This window comes from Epinephelus lanceolatus, chromosome 8, assembly GCF_041903045.1.
Source record: "Epinephelus lanceolatus isolate andai-2023 chromosome 8, ASM4190304v1, whole genome shotgun sequence".
Taxonomy (NCBI): Eukaryota; Metazoa; Chordata; class Actinopteri; order Perciformes; family Serranidae; genus Epinephelus; species Epinephelus lanceolatus.
Genome location: NC_135741.1, coordinates 26521021 through 26546128, shown reverse-complemented (window position 1 = coordinate 26546128; position 25108 = coordinate 26521021). Strand labels below are relative to the sequence as shown.

At 43.1% G+C, this 25108-nt stretch overlaps 1 protein-coding gene across 1 annotated transcript in view; it reads right to left on the bottom strand.

Moving 5' to 3' along the window:
• The window catches only part of samd11 (sterile alpha motif domain containing 11), a 96358-nt gene that overhangs the window by 68736 nt on the left and 2514 nt on the right, over positions 1-25108 (bottom strand). Inside the window, exon 2 of the mRNA XM_033629520.2 lies at positions 23108-23230. The gene's annotated coding sequence lies outside the window, so the exon portion shown is untranslated. The remainder of the gene's footprint in view (positions 1-23107; positions 23231-25108) is intronic.

Here is a 25108-nt window from a genome sequence, read left to right as displayed (position 1 = left end):
TGTGTGTGTGTGTGCATGCGTGTTGGGGTGTGTGTATGTGCTGTACATTCTCCACTGAGGGGCCAGGGGGTTACGGTGGAGCCACAGGGCCACAGCGACAACTCGCTGCCCCCCCCCCACCCCCCCATACCCCTCTGGCCTTTTACTCCTCGACTGGCTGGCAGCCCTGCATCAGGCAGACACACCACAGGCTCTGCCCCCCCTCCACCAACACACACACACAACATTCACTCCACCACCACCACCCCCACCCCCGCTCTGGGCCGATCGATACAGCTCTTCGCCTTTCATCTGACCAGAGCTTTGGAGGAGCCGCACTTCCTGAAGAAAACCCAATACAGCACTCGCTCTCTGGGTAGCTTACTCTGTGTGTGTGTGTGTGTTTGTGTGTGTGCGCGCACGTGTGTATGCACTGATGCTTGTCTACATGTTCATGAGTTTGTGAATGAGAATGTGTGGGTGTGAGAGGCGGAGAAGGAAAGGCTTTGTGTGAGCTGGCACATGATAAATCAATTAGAAGACAAATATAGGGTTTGCTTGAGTGGCTAGATATTTGTATGAAACGCATATGACCAGTAGCTAAAACATATACACAAATTGGAAGTGACGTTACAGTGGGACAAGTAGTAATGTTTGATCCATGCAGTATGAGAGTTGCTCTGTCAGGATGCCCTAAATCGGAGAAAATCCTCCTCTTATTTTACAGGTCAATTTTTTGCTGCCCTTAATGTTATCGAAATATGAATATCTTTAAGCTCCAGTAGGTGAAATAATTCTACCTGCACTGACGCTCACGTCTGCGAGAGGGAAGTTCAGTCTTAGTGGAAGATCCTCATAAATACTTCAAAAGCAGGAGAGGCAACATTCATTTCTCTTTCTCAATTTCTCCTCTGCTTATCCGACAGCTTCCTGTGTTGTTTGAGGATTGGGAGTCTTAGCTCTCTCTCTCTCTCTTCTCTGCTTATCCTACAGATTTCTGTGTTGTTTGTAGAAAGGGAATCCTAACTTCCTGTGTGGGAGTGGGAGAGACTGAACTTCCTCACTCAGCACCCAGGTGTTAAACAAGAGAGGCTGCTCAGGTCATGTACGGGTCAGGTGAAAACACCACCTCCCGGGATGAAAACGTGCCACGTGTGGAAAACTCTTTAGAAGGGCTGATACTATTTTACAAAAAGACAGGTTTATGACGGAGCTCTTCGAGGGTCCAAAAAACTGACTCCAACCTGAACGGGGACTTACACTTGCCCAAAGTCTAGATGTATTCTGAAAAATAAACACAAACTTTAACAACTTAATTCAAATGGGACCCAAATCTGAAAGAACTTTTGTCTAAAAGAACTTGATATATTTGAGCCAAAAAGTTTCAGCCTATCAAGATGTAGTTGTATTACTCACTAAATGTACAGATACAGATGTGGTAAGTAGAGGGTCTGGAGAAAAATGAGTAAAACTTAAGTCCTTGTTAAGTTTTGAAATCAGTCTTCTGAGCTGTCACACTCAAGCCTGAGCTTGTTGTCTTAGTAAACTGTCAGTCAGGGGAACTTCTCTACTCACTGCTTGTGGCTAAAAGACAAAACCACATCAGCACTCAGAATGAGACAAAAACTCACGTAATATTAAGTAGGATAGAGTTTTATCTAGACGTCGCCACTGACAAACTCTGTTTGGGTGCCAATGATACTGCCATCCATTTTTCAGCTCCCTGATGCTAGTCATGTTTTCATGCCTCCTCGCCGGCCACAGCCATGGCCAGAGGCATTATGTTTTTGGGTTGTCCATCCATCTGTCCCATTCTCATGAATGTGATATCTCAAGAACATTTAAGGCACATTTTTTTAAAAAAAATTGGTACAGTGGTCCTCTTGGACTCATTGAACTGATCAGAAATTGTTGGTCAACAGTCAAGGTCACTGTGACTTAACATCTGTCTCATTCTTGTGAACGCGATATCTCAAGAAGGCTTCGAGTAAATTTCTAAAAATTTGGTACAAACATCCACTTTGTCTCAAGAATGAAATGATTAGACTTTGGTGATCGAAGGTCAATGTCACTGTGACCTTACATCCGTCTCATTTTTGTGAACGCAATATATCAAGAGGGCCTTGAGTAAATTTCCTCAAATTTGGCACAACAACCACTTGGATTCAAGAATGAACTGATTCATATTTGGTGTTCAAAGGTCAAGGTTACTGTGACCTCACAAAACATGTTTTTGGCCGTAACTCCAGAATTCATACGCTAACTATTACAAAACTTCACACATATGTCCAACAGAATAAAATGATTAAGTGATGACATTTGATATCTAAAAGGTCAAAGGTCAACTTCACTGTGTCATCATAATTATTTGAAAAAACACAGTTCAATTTTTCAATTCAATTTTATTTATAAAGCCCAATATCACAAATCACAATTTGCCTCACAGGGCTTTACAGCATACGACATCCCTCTGTCCTTAAGACCCTCACAGCGGATAAGGAAAAACTCCCCAAAAAAAACCCCTTTAACGGGGAAAAAAAACGGTAGAAACCTCAGGAAGAGCAACTGAGGAGGGATCCCTCTTCCAGGACGGACAGACGTGCAATAGATGTCGTACAGAACAGATCAGCATAATAAATTAACAGTAATCCATATGACACAATGAGACAGAGACAGAGAGAGAGAGAGAGAGAGAGAGAGAGAGAGAGAGAGAGAGAGAGAGAGAGAGAGAGATGCAGGTAATGACAGTAGCTTACAACAACATTAATGAAAGTAATAATATTATAGTTATAGTTCTGGCTACTGTGGTACAATATGTTGAAAGTATGTATTAATATCTGACAGTATACTTGTGTGACAATAGTCATATGTGTATAATAACAGTAGAAGTATGACTAATGACTAATGATGGCAGCAGCAGCAGGAGGCATCTGGCAGGACCACGGCAGCAGCACAACCACACACGTCACGCTGTCCAGGCACCGCTGCGATATGAGTTCTGGCCATTACTCAGAGCTTTAGCTCAGATCGTCTGGGCTGCCAGAGGGAAGATGTTTGTGAAGCATCCTTTGTTTGTTTTTTTACAGACATGGACGTAAACAGTAACTGCAACTTGGTTTGTGGAGGCATACAGCCGCAAGGCGGTCATTCTAGTTTTCCAATGTTACATATCATATCACATATATTATTAAGCCTTTGTTATAAGTGCCATTGTTATAGGTGCTTTACAGATCATTAATAAATCATGAAGGAACAAAAAATAATAATGTAGCATAACAGGAATTTTGGTGCATTTTTGGTGTATCACCACTTTGGTGTTTATAGCTTATTTTGTTTTTTTATGTCGCTTTTTGATCAGGAAGGACCCTCCCATGCACTGTTTTGTGTCCTGTCTACAGATTATAAAAAATAATGCACGTAGCTACGGTGACATCACCCACTGATTTGTGGACTGCCATTTTGAATCCTTCAGTTCAGCATTGTGGCTGTTGCCATTTTGGTTTTTTGGAGCCAGAAGTGACCATATTTGCACAAAAGGCCTGGAGCTGCGGAGCAACAAGGGGTGGATCTGACTCACAGACTACACCTTGCTGACAGCGTGTCACTCAAGTGGCCCAACCCTTAGATATGTGCAATTTTGGGCCTTAATAAAACGTAAACAGGTGAGTTATAAAAAAAAAAATCTATTCCCCATACATGTGTCGTGAATGTTGAAATTGGCTGTAGAGACTAAAACTTTTTTTTTGGTTTCAAACTGTTACACTCGTTTAAAAAATAAAGCATTAATAATAATTACTTAACTATAAAGTCCCTAGTAACAAAAAAAGACCATGTCTATATCAGTTACTCACTGCGTATTACCTCTGACAATTTGGGAAACGTCTGCAAATATAAAACGTTTTGCGATGGGATCACTCCAGCCGCAATATAGTAACCCATGACTTAAAATAAATGTGGACCAGGGAATAATAATTGGGGGGTAATAGCCCCTTCCTTACTTCCTACCCCCCTACTTTTGGTGCCCTTGCTCAAACCACACCCATCTTGGAATTTAGCTAAATTTTCCTAACTGCATCTTGTCAGTTGCAAGGTTGCAAAATCTGTCCACAGACAGACTAAATGCCTGGCAAAATACTCAAAACAGTTGTTGTGGTAGTTCCCGCTACAACTAGCTTCACCCAGACCATATTTTGCCCCGATGACACAAGGCACAGACTCACAAGATGAAATCTATACCAGCCGTCGCTGCGCTGCTGTGGCAGGTAACAAAGTCTTGCAGTGTTTTAGACGTTTATTTTACAATGGTGGTCTTTTGTGGTGTTTGGTCTAACAATAACAAAACACAAAGGTCCTGTAGATATTAGAAATTTCTGATAACAGTATCTCCCACTTGACAGTCACTGGACACTGCATCCAAAGATAACTGCTTGTTAATACTATTGAAATCAATAAAACAGATTAAAAAGGAGCTATATACTGTTTGTGTCTGGTTTCACTTGTTAGTGATCTACAAATTTAGTAGCACAATAAAGACAGATAATGCTGACTTGGTTTTCATTTACCTGGGTTGACTACAAGACTAGTAATGGGGGTAACCATTTTGGATTAATGCGTAAAAGCTCCTACGCTGGAACAATGGTAGGTTTTCCCTTTTTCTCATTCTGCTGACATGACATAAATGAAATAAATAAAGTCATAAAAGCCCCTAAAAATTCTACAGTCAACAATCGCCAGAGATGCTTTCTAGTCTAGGTCTAAGAACAGAGTTAAACCTAACTGGTACCTAGAAGATTTGGATTTCCTTCTATTTTGCTGGAAAAGGTGTGAGACGTTTTTATACAGGTACTTGTATATGCACACGCTTGCACACCAGCCACCCATCAGAGAAACTCCAGTCAGGATGTTGTCCGAACAGATGTTTAGTCTGCCCTGAGCAGCGCACTGCCTTTTGTTTTTATTGGCCCTCTGAATCTACTGGCTTTCCACAGACGCACCATTACCTTGGTCACTGCATTCCCCCCCCAACCCGACCCACACAAATGTGCCAAGCCTTTGAGGTAGAACGTCAAAGGGTGGAGGAGTAGGGAAGGGGACAGAGGTAGGTAGGAAGCAAGCAAGCTGCTGCCAGATCCACAAGGCCGTGGACGGGGCCTTATAAACAAGACTGAGTGTGGCCACCAGGGATTGGTATATTGTCCCAGTGGAAACGTCTGGCCCTGGATGACTCAGCCTTCGACACAGCACAGGAGGAGTGGAGAGACACTGCTCTGTCCCAAACAGTTTCCAGACTATCCAAAATAGGCCTGTTAATCCCCAACTGACGGTAACCAAATGTCAAGTGAAGGATGAGAGTGTTTGTCGGTTGTAACGTAATTTCCCAGTCAAGACAGAAAACTTCCAAACCTGCACCTGACTGCGGCACATGACCAGAGGCCATAAATATGTAACAGGCATGTTCAGCCTGTAGTTATTTACCGTGAGCATAAATCAGGAGATAGCATGGCATCTGATTTATGTATTTATGTAGGTGTGTATCCTGCATGTGTGTTTGCAACTGGGAACATTTTTAAATTCTGCATTCCTCAGAATCAAATCCAAGAAAATTAAATTATACTGTACTGAGATCATTTTGGTGTTCTTATAAAACCACAGCTTTTCATGCATTTAACCAAAGGACCATCTGCTCATTTCACATGATATATCAGTGCCAATCAGACGCCCCAGCACTGAGTTAAGTGCAGCCCTGCTCCCTGGTCTGAGTCAGGTGCAAGTTAAGAACACCCACTGTTCCCCTTGGTCAGAGGGAAGGAGGACAGGGTTTGGGGAGGAAAGGAAGAGGGGAGTGGATCCAGGAATGCACGGCAGGGCGGCTGCCTTGGCAGGTAGATGAAGTGAGGATCACACAGGCCGGCGTGGGGGTGATTAATGTGCGGGGGAACGCAAGGGAAGGAAAACAAGGCCATAAATCAGCCGCTGGGCCTCCATGCTAATTGTAATTGAAATGAATTTGTCTGTCCCGTAGAGCAGGGAATTGCAATTGCTATTGACCAATAGGGCCCAAGTGGTCTGAGGGAAATGAAACGAGGAGTGCGGCGTGTCCATGCCAAGATCAATGTGTAACCCAGCGCTGGTATTTGTGTCCCGTAAATAAAGGTGGTTTGGGGGGAAAACATGTAACAGGTGAGTTACTGTGTTGGCTGCTGGGGTAACTTTGGTCAATGTGATGATGGAGCAGCTACTCAGACTATAGGGTTCTCTGACTTTTGGCCACAATTTAGATGTGAGCTGGAATTGTTTATAAAATAATGTGGAATACACAGAGGTAAGGCTACAGAGGGGAATCACTCCTGAGATTGCTTTAGCCCGGCCCATTTGTTTTTTTCCCCACTGCCTCAAAACACAAAGTGTGCAACACTTGAAGAGAAAACTTCACATATCAGCTTCTATATCTCCTGCATGTACTGTAGACGTGTCGAGGAGTCAGCCTTCTAGTGTGTTTCTTTTAAACCGCAACCCCCCAGTCCACCTCCTACAACCAAGCAGGTAGTTCCCCATTCATTAACCCAACCGCTCACTAACTAATTAGGACATGCACAGACCTGTCTGTGTGTGTAGGTGTGTATTTAAAATGAATGTGAGGATAGCGGCAAAATAGGTCTGAAGAAAAGACACAAGAAACAAAAAAGGTTTTTGATGCTTTCTGCAGTGTTTGAATCTAATAACCTTCTGAGTGTAAATAGTGATGATAATCTTTAAAGCTATTTGGTCAACAGTGTCGTGTATCCAAGAGAGGCTCTGCACTTTCAAGTCCACAGCTGCAGAGTTTCATTCCAAAATGAGATATTTAGAGACACCAACTCCCACTGACTTCAGCAATGACAGCTAAGCAAATTATAGGACAGTTGCTTACAAAGCAGTTAATTTTTACAGACAGAATAATTTATATTTCAATTGAGGTAACAAGATATTTCTTGAATAGATGACATTACAGTTATGAAATTAAACTCCAAGTTAACAACATTCCTTGAAGCTAAAGGCAAAAGTAGTCTTGGACAAGACATAATGGGTATCCATGTTGTGCCAAGCACCCAGCAGAGTATTCCCTGCTCTTTTCTCTCTGGGATTTGGTCTCCATGTTGTGATCCAACAACGTCCCCCCACGAGACTCCAGATAGCATCCAAACCTTGCTGCAGGAAAATAACATCCTCTTCTGTTCATACACAGAGGAATACTGAGTTTCATAACATACCCTCATCAGAACACGCTTAAATGACACTGTAACTACGTAGGCTACTCTTTCACACCATTTCCAGTATTGAATATACACTCTCAGTAAAACACAGTGAGCAGGAACTGTGGTGAGTTTTGCGTTACACATTCTTCGATTCTCCGCTACATGTTTGAAATTGCTTTAGAAGATTTCACATGCTCTGCGACAAACTACACAACAAGTATTCACCCCCGCAATTCATTACTCTTTGAACCATGTGGGTGCAATAGGAACAAAGCATTGTTTTTCAATTGTCTGTGACAGTGTGGGCTGCTCAGCGCAGAGGCCTTCGCCCTAACTACTGGGGCTGTGTTTGCTAAACGAGCCAGAGCAACACTGCGGAGCCCACAAGGCTCCACGCTCTCTGATACGACCAGGGGCTTTTCTCTGCCTGCACACTCCCTCCACCACCTTACCCCCCGCCCCTCATCCTTCCCCTCCATCAGGAATCTATATTTCATAAGCGAGCTGTGGAGCTCCAGTGCCCAATTATCAGCAGATAAGGCGCAGGAAGCCCTGGAGCGCCGGCACGGCTATTTAGACGGGGAGGGGGGAAGGAGCTGGAGAACGAAAGGCAGGCAGGCAGGCAGGCAGGCAGGCAGGCAGGCAGGGACCCAACCCCCCAGGGGCACTTCGCCCTCACCACGCTATTTTTTTCTTCCTTCTCTTTTTTTTTCTTTTCTCTCCCTCGCTGACAGCCCCCCCCCCCCCCCCCCCCCCCCCACCTTAGCGGCAGGGTTCAATTAGTGCCGGCGGCGGCTAGCACCCGCAGCCCCACTCAGCCCGGGAGCTGGAGCCTCTATCAGCACACACCAACAACACGCAAGGCTGAGTCCAACTAGCAAACTAGCATCAAGGCAAGTTCTGTGTTGGCCTCACACATACAGGCACATGTACGTATGCACACACACACACACACACACAATCAGAGATCGGAGAGGCTTTTAGTATCTCAGCTACGAGTACAACAGGGTCATCCATATAAAATTTTAAGTAAAAACTGAGGTAAAGTTTTTTCTGCTTTTTTCCTGAAACCACAACATGGATTTATGGCTCAACTGCTAGCTTCGAAACCACAATCTCTTCTACAAACTACGTTACCGATATCCATTGATGCAGTTTATAATCATGTCGGAATAATTTCTGGGGCAATACTCTGACCAACTGTAAAATCACTGGCAACTATGCCAAGTATTTCGTGTTATTTCACCATTTCTCAGCTACGTTGTTGCTGCTTCTTCAGACTGGCACATTTAAGTCAGGACTTTTCACACTCTTCCGTGGCCCCAGACCTCTATTAGCAAGGGGGTAAAACTCGATGTGCCTCTCACATTTTCAGACCCCAACAAAAAAACACACTCCAACCACCAGTGCTGAGCAAGGTCGGCCAGGGGTCAGGCACAGCTCACGGATACGAGACGGATATCGATTCGCTGGGACAGGCCGCAAGCACACATACACACACACGCACACTTTATTTCCCCTCCTCTTTTTCTCTCTTTCTCTACAGTCACAGGGCAGGCATCAGCCAATAGATCAGCCAGGGGCAGGAAACGGCCTGGGTCAGAGGGGACAGCGTGTGTATGTGCATGTGCGTGTGTGTGTGTGATAAGACTAACAGCCTGCTGAAAGCCGTTCTCACCCAGAGCTATCCAGGACCTTCAGGCTGCGCTGGTTCACCTCGAAGCAGCACAGGAAAAGAAAATAGCTCCGACCAAACGCTGATGGAGTATTCATCTTACTGCCACTAATAGACATGCATCCACACGCACAAGCACACTCAACACACTCTGGACCGTGTTTATGATCTGCTGTAATCGTCCTGTTTCAGTACCACCCAAGCTGTTGTTGATTGTCAGTCTTTCTATCGGTTCCAAGTTGATATTATAGAACACTTGTCACCGCAGGAGGGTTTGTGGATGTGTTGTTGTTGCTGTCGCATAGTGGTCCGAGTTAGGGGATCCGCCAATGGCAGAGAGACTGGGGTAAGACCGAGGCGAGGCTTCAGCAGCTCCGGGTAGACTGGAGGCTCAGCTGGAGTCATGCACATACAGCGTCAGCGGTGCATGGGTCGTCATGTGTGTGCACGCGCCATGTATGATTGCTGTGCATGAGTGAATAAGTATATGAGTGTGTGTGTGTGTGTTTAAATGCGTGTGTGTGTGTGTGTGTGTGTGTGTGTGTGTGTGTGAGTGTGTCTGCACTGTATATGTGAGAGAAAGTCAGGGGGCAGTGAAGCAGAGGAGGGCAGGCAATGCTCCCAGGCATAGAAAGCAGGCCAACTCCATCTCCCACTATGGAGAGCTTCAAAGAGATGGGGTAGTAAAATGAGAGATGGTAGAGTATGCCTGGTTATATCAGTTGTGTGAGATGAAATGCTATGTTGTATTCAAACTAACAACTGCAGCACACACCAACTCTTGAATACAATCACATATTTGTATATTTTGAATGGTGCACACTATAGTTCCTATGATCTCTGAGCCTTTTTCGGTATTTAGTTTCCACATGAGAATTGAAGCTGTGCCCTTTTTTGATTATGCAGGATGTGCAAAAAGAAAATAATTTTCTCTTGGCCGTGGCTATTTTATTCATCCCCCGCTGCAGTCTTTCAGCTGCTTTAACCTCAAACTACTGATAAATCAAGAAGTTTTGACAGAGAGAGAGAGGAGGAAACAACCCAAAGACAAAAGATCTGGAGATACAGACAGACAGAGAAGACAGCAAGACAGTCAGGAGGAAGTAAACTTCCCCCGCTGACGCTCTTGTTCCACGGCGAGAATCCCCCGGCCGGTAGCCTCAGACATCTGGTTCCAGTTAGCTCTCAGCGCTTTGACGCGTTTCCTGTGCTGCTGCTCCACGCAGCCACGGCCACGACGCAGCCCTCCCAACGCCACGACAGCCAAACTCTCTGGAGATAATGTATTATAACACACACACACACACACACACACACACAAATACACAATCAACCACACAACTACTGAATGGTGAAACAGGCAAGAAGAGGCTGTATTCTTCTTTTTATTCACACGGTGCTATAGTTCAGAGTTGCTAAAAAGTTTCTAAGAGGTCTGAGACTGTATGCTACACGTCTAAAACAACAAGTCATGGGGGTTGTGATATAATGACCTGTGACATTTTTAAATAAATGTCTTGTTTTGATGCTATCACATATTTACATAAGTGAGTGATACTTTTCTAAGCAGGGTAGCAACCATTTCCACGTATAAATACTCTGCTAAGGAGGAAGTGACATGTTTTATCACAGTATCTACAAGGGGGAAACAAGGACAGAGAAACAGATTGATTGTTCACAGGAAAGCTAGCGGGCAGAGAAAGTGAAAACCAAACAAAGATTGAACAGAAGTAGACTGGCAAGATGAAAATCAAAAATGTGATGTAACCAAGAAGTGATTTTTCTCTATTCTCTTTCTGGAAATGCTGTTATCAGTTATTAGCCTCCATAAACCATTTTCACAGCAGACATTTTGACTCTTCAAAGCAGAGAAAGCACAGGTGTCACTAACAACATTAACAATGGCTCAGTTCCATTATGTGTCCCAGTAAGCCTTGACAGTGAGCCGGCGTGCACAATACTAGCTAGGACCCTGAAAGTGGGTCACCTAAATTGAATGCAGTCGTTAATAATGTTATTAATTACACCTGTGCTTCGCCTGCTATGACATGTCAAAATGTCTGCTGTGAAAAAGCCCTGCTGAATAACTTATCACTGTGGGCCTAAATAGAAACTCCGTTTGTTAGATAGCTTGGTGCTGATGCATTTCAGGTGTTATGTTGCTTCCAGTTTTTGTCAGATGACTTTTCAGTTCAGTATTTGTGCATAACCTCAAACTATAACACAAATTCAGTTATGACATAACTAAATGTAATTTTCAATATATGTAAATAATGTGTATTTATAGTTATTGCTGCCTCTGTGGACATCACAGTTCTCTAACTTAAATTCTGCTATACCACTTTGTGCTTGCTTGTTTGTGGGTGTGGCAGGTACTGAATGAAGATTTAAAAGACAAAAATTGAAGAAGATGAGAATCTATCCAGTGGTCGTTTTAACTCTAGTCTGAAATGCTAAAGCATACTGGCAGCATTTTCATATTTTAAAGTCTTTTTGTGATGAAATATTAGTGTACTCTTGTATTTATACTACATTGGAGTGGGACTCTGTTTTGTACAAATAAAGCTTAGATAGATGAGGAAGTGAACAGGTGTCATGACAATTTTGTAGTTAATCGGGAATATATTTTTGCCTGAGAGGATCAGACCGACAGACTTTGTCTATTTTGAAAGGCTTTTTTTGTAATATTTTCAGGTCTATTGTATTGGTTTTAATTTTAATACTTCGATTAATACAGATATCCTGGCTGGTTACTTTTATTAAAAATATATATATTTTCTTAAAATATTTGCTGAATTTGTCACTATATTCACGCAGCACTAAATGCAACAGATAATATGTGGAGAAAAAAAACATGTTTCTCTGCCTACTCTGCCTCGTAGTGCTTCTAATGGCATTAAAGCATGTAAACAAAAACAATCAGAACCGAGGTGTCTTTCGTGCAGCTGTCGATCAAGTCAATCACTGCTCCTGAACTGCAGTCAAATTGTGAAATTAGGCAGAGCTGATCAAATAAGAATCAAGATTCAGAAACATATTTTAGTGTACTGTTTAGCTGTAAAATGCAAAAGCTGGTCTGGTTGGTAGGCGGTGCTTGGTACTTCAGTTGATTGTTTCCCACATGGCGGCGGGTCACTACCTTTCTCATTTCACAGCTAAACAGTACACTATAATATGTGTCTGAACACATTTGGGGTGAGAAATAGGCAATGAAATAACCGAATCTTGACTCATATTTATTCAGTGCTGCCTAGTTTAGCAGTTTGACCACATTTCACAAGCAGTGATTGAGATGATTGACATACACGTTGAAGACTCCTTGGCTCCGATTGGTTGTTTTTGATGCTCTACAGACAATTCTAGCGAATACAGTAGGAGGAAAAGAGGAGGAACATGATAGTTTCACAGAATTTCTGTCTCATGTACTTCTCTCAGAATATAGTGACCCTTTCAGAAAATAGTTACCAACTGAAGCTTTAAGGTAGTGTTTTGTCATGTGTCAGATTTTTATATTTCTTGTAAACCAATAAGCTATGATAAAAAGTGCTATGAAGAAAGACATTTAAATAGCAGACCTATACTTTTTTCCACTTTCTTTTCCTACAAATAACACATACTGTAATACCTGTTTTCACAGAAAATGTATTTTTTGTATGAACTTCTTCTATCTCATACAGTACCTATACTTTACTAAAACAAAATATGGATTGCATGGATTCAGGCATCAGGCATTTTTATCCATATAAACTAGGTAGAAGTGTGTCTATCATTTACTCAAAATACTGTTACCTAGGAAAGTTTTAAAAAAGAAAAGAAAAGAAAAACAGACAGAAAAGAGGAAGATTTAGATATTTTGTACATGGTCACAAAGAAATAGTTGTTACACTCACTGGCTGTCACTCAAAGGATTCATAGGATCGTAAGACATACAATCCACTGTGAGTATCTGTTGGCCTATGACAGCAGCTGTGTATGGCCTTGTGCAGCAAATGTCTGCTGCTGTTTTCACTTCATACCTCAGCTGCACTGAGGCAAATTTCTGCCATCTACGTTGATATGGCAATAAAGTACTGAAGGTTGAGTCTGATACACAGTAACAAGGATGCTCTGAGGCATACGCTGTATTTTGACCTGTCAGTTTTGGGAACTAACAGCACAGCATGTCATGTCACTCACACTGTGGAGGACTGTAACGTTTCAGAGCAACTACCCACTAAATCAACCACAATGCCTTTCAGTAAGGTGATTCCCTGTGTGGGGGAGTGGAAAAGGGTAACCCCAGAATGGAGAAATACATTTGCGAGGTACCAAAAAAAACAAACAAAAAAAAAAAACATGAGCCCACATAGCCCTGCTGTTTGGCGGAGGAACATGGTAACCTCATAGGCCACACCGGGGATTACGGGTAGTGAAAGTGAGAACGAGGGGGTGAGGAGAGAGAGAAACAAAAGTGCAATGAAGAGGAGGTGAAGAGACAGGAAGGAGCTTCTCAAAGGCTTTCCTGCGTTGGAGGGACTCCCTACACCACGCAGGTTCTCTGTAAACACACACAAAGAGCATTCTCTGAAATCACTGTGTGACAGGAAATTTACCAACGAATTCACCTACTTCAAGACAAAGGCCACGCTGGTTTACACCTGAAATTTGTTTGTTTTAAGCTACACAGTAAATCTACATAATTAGATCTCTTCTAGTTTTAGTCTTCTATAGTTTTATAACAAATGTATAAAAATATACACCAATAATGCAATTCCTTGTAATTTCTTCCGACTAGTAGAAAGTAATAATGCACAAACACCTCTCTATCCAAATTCAGTTTAGGCTAAAAACGTGTTTTATTTACACTCTAATTGCTCCCAATCGGGGGTGAGTGCGAGCAAACGAGGACAAATGAAAGTTTAAGGAGGCAGTATTGATCTGTGTGGAGGTCAGGGGTAGGTCACCCCTATCAGAGAATCAACAAACAGCCGCCTGCACCCTCCTCGGCTAAGCCAATCACCTTCTGACCTGGTCCACCGTTACCATGGCAAATGACCCTGAACCACACAGACCACATACACGGCTTCTTACTGAGTGAAAACAGCAGAGTGGAGCTCCGCAAAGATGGTGGAGCGACAACAAATCCTTCACTAAAGGCTGGTAATCACACCATCGTGCTTGGAATAAGCAATTTCTTTTTAAATCACTCTTTTCTGCATCACTGTCCAGGGCGCGGGGATATTTCAGTTTCATCACTAATTGACTATCAGTGTTATCAATTGATTGACCTTACTGTATTTTTGTTTTACACATTTTTGCTCAACATATTAATGATTTCAAGTAAACTGTAATTTAAAAATGAGGTACTGAAGGTTTTGCTTCACATGTTTGAGGAGTTTTCTTTGCCGTAAAGCATCGCACTGGAACACACTTAATTGCAGTAAACATAAATCAAAATATTTAACATGTTTTTGCATAAATTAACCATTTTTTGATATGCATTGGCATCAGAAAAAAAAAAAATTCTTATTCATATTGTGATACTGACCGCAACCGTACGGCCCTACTAAATCACTCCCATGTCTTGCCCTTCCCATGATCCTCTTTTTCTAGCCATTTTGGAGGACGAAATCTCAGATTCTCTTTCCATCTTATACCCCCTCCCTCCCTGGGAGGCAGGCAGGCGGTGGTGGTAACCAAGCCTCTGGCAGTGTGTTCCTATCCTGCAGGAGCCCTCAGGTTCCAACCTGTCAATATCCCAGGCAGCGTCTTGGCTCTGCTGTGGCTCAGTTAACCTCCTCACCCACTGCAACCGCACAAGGGGCTCCTGTCCCTCTGCCAGCCCAGAGACAAGCACGATCACCCTCCCCACACCCCACTGCACCTCCTCCTCCAATCCAGCTCCCAAACCACACACACCGCACTCACATCCGTAAAGGGCAGCACCCTGGCAGCAACAGCGAGCAATATGGCAGCTAACGGCAGTTTTCTGCTCGCTGACGTCGTAGATGTTTTGGATGACGGTCACGTTGGAAGCTCACAGAGGGTAAAGAGGGAGACGATATCGTAGAAAAGTCTAAAGCCTGAAGGATAGAAAAGCTCAGTGACTCTGTGACAAAGGTCCCGTCATCTCGTCATCTGTATCAATTTCAGGGAGAGGAAGGGTCAATGTGAAAAAGAATCGATGCATTAACACGTTGCTGAAAGGAATTTTAGAGTGATTTAGGAGATGTGCGTGTGAAGTTGTGAGAAAGACAGAAAGTCAAGGGGAGGTCTTAGTGTTGGTGTGTCTGTAATCTACACATGCACATAGGCCTGATCCCAAGTGTGGTAACAAGCGTGTGGCAGCATGTCACCCGTCCCCTTGCACTCACACTCAAAACACACACACAAAAACACACACACACACACTCCTCCGTGCCTGACTGCAAGGCACCGCGGCTGTCTGCTGGGAGCTCGGGTTACGGCCGACCGGCGGGACAGACTTTATGGAAGCCTCTCTCCCACACCCACTCTCCCCCTCCGCACAGCTCCGGAGGAGGTATCGGGTTGCCGGTTCAGCGCCGGCCAGGCTTGGCGCTGGCGGCAGCTTGTGATCTTGGGTGCCTGTGTGTGTGTGTGTGTATATGTGTGTGTATTTTATCTCCCACTCTTTGAGGGTATCGGCACACAACGCTGCTGTCTCCTCCAGGTATGTAGGTGTGATTTACAGTGTAGACGCTTCACACTCGCACACGCACACATGCAAAATTCTACTTTTTCCTCTGCTCCAAAGCACCTAGAATATTCTATAATGCATTACACAGGCCTATAAGATGAGATAGACTTTTAAATAGCTGTATAGTTTTGGCTTTATTTTTTTTATTTATTTTATCAGTCTCTGAGTGTTTGGTGAGTATAATAGAGGTAATTAAATTTTACTGCATTTCCAGAGACAATGTCTGGGTCACTCTGTTTAATTTATAGATCTTGCTGTCAACAGTTGTCTCTATGAAAACTGTTAAGAAGACATTATTTCTGGTAAGACAAATTGCCATCTATTTTTGAAATTTTCAATGCCGTGAGCACCACAAACAAAAATCTACCTCCATTTTACTGAATGGCAGCAGAAGTCTCAGTGGACCTTAAAATACAGACAAATTAAGCCATATCTTGCTGCATTTCTAGACACAGGATATCAATCTGTCCATTTAGGAAGCACAAGTAATTTTAAATCAATTACATGCTTTGGTGCAAATGAAAGTGACAACAGGTGCAAGACAATACCCCAAAAAGGGAATGTGTTTGTATGCGGTGGCCATAGAGAGTTGCTCTCTCCTTTTCCTTCCTGACAGATTCTTCTCTAGTTTTGTGTTGCTAGTGTCCTTGTCACTACTGGTAACATGAGGTGGTACCTGCAGACCAATCAGGTTGCACAGGTAGTCCAGCTCCTCCAGGAAGGCACATTCATACATGCAGTCGCAAGAAGGCTTGCTGTGTCTCCCAGTACAATCTCAAGAGCATGGAGGAGACACCAGGAGACAGGCTGTTACACGAGTAGAGCTGGACAGGGCCGTAGAAGGGCATCAACCCAGCAGCAGGACCAGTATTTGCTCCTTTGTGCAAGGAGGAACAGGAGTACTGCCAGAACCCTACAAAATGACCTCCAGCAGGCTACTGGTGTTCATGTTTCTGACCAAACTGTCAGAAACAGGCTCCATGAGGGTGGCATGAGGGCCTGACATCCTCTAGTGGGACCTGTGCTCACAGCCCAAGACCGTGCACCGCGACTGGCATTTGCCAGAGAACACCATAATTGGCAGGTCTGTCTTCTCTCTCTCTTCACAGATGAGAGCAGGTTCACACTGAGCACATGTGACAGGCATGCAAGAGTCTGGAGGTGCCGTGGTGAACGTTATGCTGCCTGTAACATCATCCAGCATGACCGGTTTGGCAGTGGGTCAGTGATGGTCTGGGGAGTATATTCCTTGGAGGGTTGCACAGACCTCTATGTCATAGCCAACAGTACCCTGACAGCTGTTAGGTACCAGGATGAAATCCTCAGAGCGATTGTCAGACCTTACACTGGTGCAGTGGGCCCTGGGTTTCACCTGGTGCAGGACAATGCCCGGCCTCATGTGGCCAGAGTGTGTAGGCAGTTCCTGGATGAAGAAGGCATTGATGCCTTTGACTGGCCCTCTCGTACCCCTGATCTAAATCCAATTGAGCACCTATGCGACGCATTGTTATCAGTGCATCCAATGCCGTCACGTACTGCCACAGACTGTTCAGGTCTGGGAGGAGATCCCCAGGACACCATCTACCGACTCATCAGGAGCATGCCCAGATGTCGTCAAGAGTGCATACAGGCACGCGGGGGCCATACACCCTACTGAGTCACATTATGAGCTGCCATGATAAAATTCACACAAGTTGGATCAGCCTGTGATTTCAATATTTCACTTTGATTTTCAGTGTGATTTTGAATCCGGCCCTCAGGATTGATGATTTTGGTTTCCATCGACTGTTGTTGCGTCATTTTGTTCTCAACACACTATACAATGTACATCAGTAAAGATTTTCAATTTGAATAATTTGTTCACGATCTGATGTGTGATTTCAGTGTTCCCTTATTTTTTTGAGCAGTGACGTATTATACTTCCTTAAAGTTGAGGTGTGTGCAAGGGACACATTTTTTAAAAAAGAATGGTGCAGCAAAGGCTGAGATGTTCTGACTTTAGTCCCTAGTATGGGACAAACTTCCCATAATGTCCTGTTAGATTGAAAACCTCCTTTAGAGCCGCAATAGACATTACACGTTGTGTTGTTACTACTGCTTGCTGTGTTGTTACTACTGCTTGCTTGCTTGTCTATGCTGAGCGCTAAATGTTTGTACTGTGTCTCTGTGTCACTGTACTGTCGCTACTGTTTGCTTGTATTGTGTTGTTGTCCAGTTATCTATCTCAATGTCATGTTTGATGATTGATGTTTTTTGTACCATTTTAATGTGTGATGATATTGTACTTTTTCCTCCTTTTAGATAGCCTTTAAATATCTGGCAGGGGACTGCAGATGAAAATTACCTGTTACCTGTTAATAACCTGTTATATAAGAAATAATTGTGTGTTTAGCCATTGAGCTCTTTAGCCGAAACAGTTTGTACTTGTTTACATTATTGTTCGCTAGCACATGATAAATATCCATTGTTGTTTTGGGTTGTGTTGATTTGTTAACATGCTAACTAGCTGAGTAGCATTTTTAATCTGTCCTGTCAGTCTTCCAGTTTCCCTTTTAGACTACTACCAACTGCTGGTATGGATAGTCATTTCCTCTCGACCAGGCAAAGAATGTACGTGCTTGTTGGCCATTGGCTGCAGTCTTTGCGGCATGTTCAGGTGCAGTTCTCTAGCCGACATGCAGGCGACACAACAGTGGGCCTTCATCACCACTAGTTCTATGGTGTCAGTTTGGTGTTTGATTGTAGCACTTTCTATGTTTAATGACAATTATACATACTAGATGGAAAAACATCACCAGCATCATCAATATGGCTTCCAAATCCCATGATGCCATCCGTTATTTGAAAGAGCAGCTCTCCGTCTCTCTAAAACTCACTGTAGTGCATTTGCAGGGAGGAGTTGCAGTAAAGGTGCACTCGCAGGTCAACATGGAAGAGACCCCCTATATGCAAGGACCTTGTGACGGTTCTGCCGCTGGCTCGCTTGCTAGCCCGGAATGGAACGGCACTCATGAATAATGCACAGGGACATCTGCCACCCCTGAATTATAGATCTGTGGAGGCCCAGCATATGGGAACAGCCCAGCAAGTGCTAATGGCTAACTCCTCATGACAAAATATGGGTTAGAGACACGTGAATGATAGTCAGGTCATAGAACCTTTCAGTCATGCGAATGTGAGGTGGATTGTAAATGGGATTATTTACATGTCTGCATGTGTATGTGTGCATGTGTGTTCGTGTGGAATAAGCATGTTAATATAACCATAAACAAGCAATCAGCTTTAGCAAAGAGACGCACAAGTGTGTTTGAGCAAGGCACTACATAAACATGTTTCAGTCATGTAGTTCTGCAGCTTATATTGTACTCAACTCAAGACTTTTACGCAAGCAAAAAGTAACCAGAGGATTCCCACACAGGCATAAAAAAAAAAATCACTGTTTTATTACCATACACCATTATGCTTTTTCTCAACCAAACTCAGCTAAACCAGTGGATGTAGCCTCAAAATAGCCTCAAAAAACCCCTCAGTCTAACAAGTAACAGCTAATGTCTTTTATGTAGGCTCCCTCCTGCTGAAGTGCAGCCTGCTTGAATATTCTATACTCTCTGGATGCAAGTCCTGCTCTTCAAATAAGCAGAGACAGGACGGGGGTTGGATGAGTGAGGAGGGGGGGGTCTTCCAGCCCAGTCAAGCAGGAGGCCCGGTCTACCGGGGACCAGTTCGATCTCCGCCTTTCTCTCCAGGATTATCCTCTTATCAGCGCCGCAAAAGCCAGGCTAAGAAGCACCAGTAATTAGCCTATCTTTAATTAACGAGCACCTCGCTCCAAAACCACCCACGGTCCACGTAGGCTCCCACTTGGAAGGCAGTCAGTGCAGCGTAAAGATGAGCAGACTTAATCTTGTTTTTGTCTGAGTAAGAGAGAGTGAACATGTAGAAAAGGCCAAAGTTCATCTTCAAGTAGATGGGGAGTCGCAGCATGCAGAACGTCCCTCATGCTTGCGCGCTTGCAAACAAGTCTTCCTACACCGCAGGTTTCAAAGGGAATCCTACCACCCACCACTGTTCCACTTTGTTGTGCAAGTGTGTTTGTGATGTGTCTGTGTGTTCGTTTGAGTGTATATTCGAGTGTGTGGATTACTGCACCCAAATTATGCTACCACTCACCATCACTCACAGACTTAAATTTCCAGGCTTACTAAAGCCTCCTCCGAAACTACAGTGGAAACATGTGTAGGAGAAGATGAGGGAGAGAAATCACCTCCATGAGCTTCAGTGAAGTTTAGAAGGTAGAAGGTTCACAACCCAGTCAACCCCCACATCTTTAGGAGAGGCCTCTAGACTGGAAGGGGTAATATATACTGTTGCATACATTTAAATACTTTAAATAAAGTAAACATAGTAAATAATAAAGCAAACTTCAGCATCATCGGTCAACTAATTATTGTGCTAATAGAATCAGAGAGGACTGGGTCATCTGAAGGGGAGTGAAAGCACGATGACGGCCTGCAGATGAAAAGAGACAAGGGGAGACAGGGAGAGAGAACGCCAACGGTGCCCTGGTCGGGCACCACCAAGCAGGAGGGGCGGCGGCGGCCCCAGCATGCATACATTAGCGGTGCTTAGGCGCACTAATTGCTTCTCACTTAGACAAATCTCCTGCAAATCACGGCTGCGCCGCCAGCTCTGCCCGAGCCCCCCGGGAAGGAGAGACGGCAGGCAGGCGGACGGAGCGAGAGGCAGAAGACGAGGAGGAGGAAGAGGAGGGGGGGTGGCGAGTGGAGCGTGTGTACCAGAGGCACCTCGGAGCAGGATAGAGGAGGAAGGAGAGGAGAGGAGGAGGAGGAGGAGGAGGAGGAGGGGGGGGGGGGTACTCCCATGAGAATGGAGAGAAACGAAGAGAGAGAGAGAGGGAGAGGGAGAGAAAAAAGCTCCAACACTTCAAGAGTGCCTCTTTCTCTCTGCTCATCCATAGTCCAGGCTGAGTGCCCCCCCACCCCCCCCCCACCCCCAACCTCTTACACCCCTACCCTCAGAAGCCGCACCGCTGCTCCGCTCCTCCAACGCTCCATCCCTTCCTCCCCCCTCTTCTACCAGCTCTCAGATCTCTGCTCTGCCCCCTTGCTTGCCCCTCCTTTCTCTCTCGCACTCCCTCCCTCTCCATCGTTCTATAGAAAAGTGGAGGAAAGATGAAACTCTACAAAGAGGGAAAAAAATCAATAACACAGATGGATAGCTGGATAACAGGGTCCGGCATGCTTCGGCGGTGAGGCAATCCAGAGGGTGCCCACACAACTTCCACACAGGCGGAGAGACGGGCAAAAACAAGACGCTGGGAAGAGGGTGGTAATCAGCCTCAGGAAGCTAACATCACCCGCAACACACAAGTACACACTTGCTCACACACAAGATCATACTACAATATATCTCTGCGTGCATACACCGACATATGTTCATAATGACACATATGCAAAATACGAGCAAAAACAAATGCACATATCCACAGAAGCATCATATCCTCACATCCATGCAACTAATTGGGGAAATACTACAAAACAATAACAGCTATCAGGTAACCTGAGGTGAAAGAAAATATCTGTCTGTAACAATAACATAGATATCATACAAAGGATCAATATTATTGCAGGGTCTGCATTATTCTACTTGGGTTATTTGAGATATTGGGTGGCTGAAGGCAACATTTCTCTTGTTAGCAGTGGTTTAAGGTACCACAGGGCCCCATCAAGAACAATGTATACCATATACTGCAAAAACATTGCCTGAATTTTAGTATTCATTATCAAGATAGGAATGCCAGGAGCTCGAGATAATTCACCGGAGTATATTTCTGTATTACTTTTTATGAGTTTGTGTAGTTATTACTATTTCTTAAACTTTTTAGCTGTGTTAGTGGGAGCGCACGGCTCTGCAGACATTGATGGCTGGACAGGGCTGAGACGCAGTGGGCTCTGTTGTCATACCTTAATCCAATAAAAGTACACTCAGGGGAGGTGAGAGCAGAGACTGCCGCTAGTCCTCACCAAAGAGGGAATCTTGCCTCTGCTCAACTGACAAACTAAAGCAAAAGACACAGTTTCCAGGAATGTTCTGCCTCAAAAACAATCAATGACTATCTCAAGCTTTCCAGGTGTACCTGCACATAATTAACTGTGGTCGCTCAGTGGCCTCTGTGGCCTAGATGAGACAGATCTAGGTGTGGAAGATTATCTTATTTCAAACTCCTCTGGTCAGATGGAGTGTGATTATCCTCACTGCCTGTTGGGGCCTTGGCATGGATTTTGGATTTTGTGGTGTTTTTCACTGTTAGATTAGTACAATCTTTATTTTAAGACAATAAAATTAGACACAGCATTTATGTGGACCAAAGCACAATGATTGTTAACAATAACTTCTGATTTGAAAAACCCAAGTCATTTACAAACAATGAATCAGTGCTGAGCAAACACTGCCTCAATTAGTTTGTTTTTAGCTACCTCAAAGAAATACCCACCTAAAATTCAGTATCAGTTTCAGTGTACACTATATTTAGAATATTTTCAACGCTTTATCTGGACATCAGACAGCATCTTTCCAGCGGGAACCTAGGCCATTATCTCAAAGCCTCCGGACTCAATTGACAAAAATGGTAATTTTACGTTGCAGAACACAGGAGTTGCTGGTCTACTGTGGCTTCAATTGATAAGAGTGTCAGGTGAAACAGAGAAAAAATATAGCGTACACTTTAACTGATATTCATTTTTTAAGGTGCTGTGGTGTTTGAATTTCTTTACTGCCCTGTGTGCAGTTATTACATTTACACTTTTGCTAACTGCTCTGTAGCATGCTTGCTAGTCACGTTAGCAGTTGTGTCAGTACAGCTGGTGATATCACTGTCAGCAGAATTCAACACATCTACTTCCATAGGGCAAAACCATGGGCGAACACGCAACACTTTATCCAACTCATCATAAAACGGGTAAGTTATGGAACATAAGCGCACTGTCATCAAAACAACCACCACGTTGGCATCGATGACATAGTCCTTGTCAGGGACGCATCAGGATGCATTAGTGTGTACAATACAAAAGATAAATGCGACCAAGACCACCTTGGCTAGTAGTTTGACTGATCAGATCACAATGCGTCTTGGTGGTCGTTTACACTTGTATTTAGCGCTGTCCACTTGTGATCGGATCACCCAAAACACATGTTAATACCAGGTCTAAACAGGCTCCAAATCAAGCTAACTAAGCAATGCTTAATGAAGATAAGCTGGTTTATCCAATTTGTTTCTTGTAAAACCCTCAGTGGCATGCACTTCAAAATTTCAAATGGGACAAATATGCCAAAATTCTCTTAGTAATGGTCTTACTTATTTGGATAATCAGGATGACACTTCATATTTAATGTGATAACAAATTAGTAAATGTTTATACATATATATATATATATATATATATATATATATATATATATATATATATATATATATATATATTATAATCAGTCTTACTGTACCTTATGACAGGCATCTAGATTCTGACGTATTTTGGTTGAGGTTTCAGGTCATATGTGATGTAGATCTGCTTGTTCTTTCCTCCCACTGGAACTGGTGCAGATTGGGTGCAATGCTTAAAGCAACTGTGGGAGAGGTGAAAGGGCGAAGATTTCATTATAATGAACGTCAATGATAACCCCCCATCCCCCATACACACATCATCACACATAAACATGCAAAGACACACACAGATTCCACCCCACTCTCCTCCTACAGTCCAATCTTTGTGGAAATTACTATAATCCTCTCTTGGGCATAGTGGTGATTTTCTGACTCGGCAAAGAGCCATATGACTGTGAGGTGGCCACACTGAAATTCACCTCTGAAAGCCGAGGGAAGCCTGTTACAATCTGTTTTAGACACATATAGTATTTGCTTGGTACATTTTATCGAGTGAAAATAATTTCGTCACTTTCATCATTTAATAAGAATGAATTTAAAGACTTCTTTTATTCAGTAAAACATACTGAGATGTGGTGATGGATTGGTTAAAGTGAACTGCTCTTGAATTGAATCCCATCATTTCAAGTCATGTTTAGGCTACATAATGTGGGTGGCAGAGCTGAAACTAACGGGCAGTCAGAGTTTAGTACAGTTATAACACTTGTTTGAATTTTGTCCAGTAATAACAATCCAACTTATTAACATGCTACTACTATAAATCATAAAGCACACCCATTATGGAGGTGATGATACATTTCATTTATGAATCTAAACCAACCAAATTATCGTTAATTACCAGAAACTTTTAAAGTATTCAAGGTTTTTTGCTTATTCATTGCTGAGACCTCCAATGATGCCATTTAATAGGGCTCTGCAGAGGTGATAAACCACTAGCACCACCTACTGTATACTATAATCCTAGCATGACTGTTTCCTGGTTTTTATATACACTGAAGAGTAACAAGCACAAGCACACTGAAGACATATATATTTGGTTAGAGCTCCATCTTGTGGAAAGAAACAAACATCTCATCTTCCTGCTGTCATTTACAGGATATGCAGTCAGGCTTTTTTTTATTATGTGCCATAATGATACTCAGAGACTGTTCTTATTATGAATAAAGCTCAAACATACACTGTATATTGAAATACAGAAAAGTATACAGTGATATAGAATAACAAGAAGTGCTGAAATCCTTGAGGATTATAAGGTGAACCCATAGTAATCGAATAAATTCTATTTACACATTGTATTTCTGTTGTAGACCGATATGGAAAATAAAACTGATTCACTGGTTAAATGGCGATAAATAGTAAATATATCCATTAAATGGATAATAAATATTCTTCTAACTTAAAGTGAAATAAAAAAATCTTTTTTCTCAGAGTCCAACATATTAGACAAATGTTGACTATTTTTAGAGGAATAGGGCTGGCTAAACAATACAAGGTAGAGACATGTTCCACAGTGAGATGGACAAAGAGTGTTGTTATGTAACAGATGATAAATTATAAAGATGATAGGACAACAACACATTCTTGGCAATACTGATTTGCCACAAGTAAAAAGTATGATGGCTGTGAAAATACGTATTTGTCAAATATCAAGAAAGACGTGGAACAGAGGTCAGCTCTTTCTTTGTTGCTGGCTAACTTAAAAGGGAACTACACCCATTTTCAAAATTCATACACGGTATTCCTATGGTGTAAGACTGTCCAAAAATATAAGTAAATATGAACAACTCCCTGAAATCCAAAAGATAGTGCTAAAACTCAAACTTGTGATATCATAGGGTTTAAAGTCCGGAGCTGCTCCATAGACAATGAACTGGGAAAGATGTTGATGACATCTGATGATGACATTGAGAGCACCCAGGAGACTGTGCTGAGAATATGGATACATTTTCTGTTTCAGGACTGAGAACATTATAATAGAATAAAGCTCATTTGGGCATAAAAGGATAACAAACATTCTGTGGGTCCGCAAAATCAGGCTCCGGACTTTATACTCTATGGCA